The sequence below is a fragment of the Indicator indicator genome, chromosome 5 (assembly GCF_027791375.1).
Source record: "Indicator indicator isolate 239-I01 chromosome 5, UM_Iind_1.1, whole genome shotgun sequence".
Lineage (NCBI taxonomy): Eukaryota > Metazoa > Chordata > Aves > Piciformes > Indicatoridae > Indicator > Indicator indicator.
This window is the reverse complement of record NC_072014.1, coordinates 97,100-99,369: the sequence shown is the minus strand read 5'-3', so window position 1 is coordinate 99,369 and position 2,270 is coordinate 97,100.

Sequence of the window (2,270 nt, the reverse complement as noted above, 5' to 3'; positions counted from 1 at the left end):
CTGGACTCTCTCAAGCAGTTCCCTGGGGTCCTTCTTGAACTGAGGGTCCCAGAACTGGACACAATCTTCCAGATGTGGCCTCAGCAGGGCAGAGTAGAGGGGGAGGAGCACTGGTTTCTGAGCACTGGCTTCTGGTAGGTGCATTTCTGCTTGGATTTGATTTAAAGGCAGAATCTGAGATAATGAAGCTGTTAATACCACAGTAAAACCAAACCTGATGCAGTTGCTGATCCCTTTATAACTAGGAAGAATTTATCCAGTTGTTAAGTTGTTAGCTTGCTTGTATCAAGGCTCCTTTTTCTTTTTTTAGCTCTAATGGGGATACCTTTGTTGTGCAATTACTACTCATCACCAATCACAGAATGGGTAAGAGTTGGAAGGAACTTTTGAAGACCTTCCAGTCCACCTCTCCCTGCTAAAGTAGGGCCACCTACAGTAAATCACAAGTAAGCAGACTCCACAACCCTTCTGGGCAGCCTGTTCCACTGCTCTGCCACCCTGAAAGTGAAGATTTTTTTTTTCCTTATGTTTAGGAGGAACCTCCTCTGTGCCAGTTTGTGCCCATTGCCCCTTGTCTTGTCACTGGACACCACTGAGAAGGGTCTGGCTCCATCCTCCTGCACTGGGGAGGTTTAGAGTAGATATTAGGAAAAAAATGTCTTTGTGGAAAGAGTGGTCAGGGTTTGGAACAAGTCCTCCAGGCAGGTGATGGAGTCCCAGTCCCTGGAAGTGGTCAAAAAAAGGCATAGACATGGCACTTTGGGCCCTGCTTTAATGGCCACGGTGGTGTTAGGTTGGCAGTTGGACTTGATGTCCTCAGAGGTCTTTTCCAACTGACCTTCTTCCCCCCTTCCCTCCTTCCCCCTTCTCCCTTCCCTTACCCCTTCCCTTCCCTTACCCTTACCCCTTCCCTTACCCTTCTCCCTTCCCTTACCCTTCTCCCTTCCCTTACCCTTCTCCCTTCCCTTACCCTTTCCCTTCCCTTCCCTTCCCTTCCCTTCCCTTCCCTTCCCTTCCCTTCCCTTCCCTTCCCTTCCCTTCCCTTCCCTTCCCTTCCCTTCCCTTCCCTTCCCTTCCCTTCCCTTCCCTTCCCTTCCCTTCCCTTCCCTTCCCTTCCCTTCCCTTCCCTTCCCTTCCCTTCCCTTCCCTTCCCTTCCCTCCCTCCCCTTCCCTTCCCTTCCCTTCCCTTCCCTTCCCTTCCCCTCCCTTCCTTCCCTCCCCTCCTCCCTCTCTTCTTCCTTTCCTTTCTTTCCTTCCTTTCCCTTCTTCCTTTCTCTTCTTTCTTCCTTCTCTCTTTCTTTCTTTCTTTCTTCTTTCTTTCTTTCTTTCTTTCTTTCTTTCTTTCTTTCTTTCTTTCTTTCTTTCTTTCTTTCTTTTCTTTCTTTCTTTCTTTCTTTCTTTCTTTCTTTCTTTCTTTCTTTCTTTCTTTCTTTCTTTCTTTCTTTCTTTCTTTCTTTCTTTCTTTCTTTCTTTCTTTCTTTCTTTTTCTTTCTTTCTGTCTTTCTGTCTTTCTTTCTTTTCTTTCTTTCTTTCTTTCTTTCTTTCTTTCTTTCTTTCTTTCTTTCTTTCTTTCTTTCTTTCTTTCCTTTCTTTCTTTCTTTCTTTCTTTCTTTCTTTCTTTCTTTCTTTCTTTCTTTCCTTTCTTTCTTTCTTTCTTTCTTTCTTTCTTTCTTTCTTTCTTTCTTTCTTTCTTTCTTTCTTTCTTTCTTTCTTTCTTCTTTCTTTCTTTCTTTCTTTCTTTCTTTCTTTCTTTCTTTCTTTCTTTCTTTCTGTCTTTCTGTCTGTCTTTCTGTCTGTCTTTCTTTCTGTCTGTCTTTCTTTCTGTCTTTCTGTCTTTCTTTCTGTCTTTCTTTCTGTATTTTCTTTCTCATTTTCTTTCGTTCTTTCTGTCTGTCTTTCTGTCTTTCTTTTTTTGTTTTTCCACATCAGAAAGGGAAGCTCCGCGGGGGGCGGAGCGGTGCCCGTTGCCCCTGCTGCTCCCCCGCAGGGACTCGTCTTTGTTCGGGGCCAAACGGCGGGGCGGAGCGGGGCACCCGGGGCCCCGCCGGGCGGAGAGAGGCGGGCCCGGCGGAGCGGCGCGGCCCGGGCCAGCCCGTCCCGTCCCGCCCGAGGCGCGGAGGGGCCGGTCGGCGGGCGGGGCCCCCGCGGCGGCGCGGCTGCCGCTGCGGGCGCCGGAGGAGCCGCCCCCCCGCGCCGAGGTCTGCCCGCTCGGCCCTTCGGCTCGGCGCGGCGTGGCCGGGGCACGCCGTCGGGGCGGGCGGGCGGGCGGC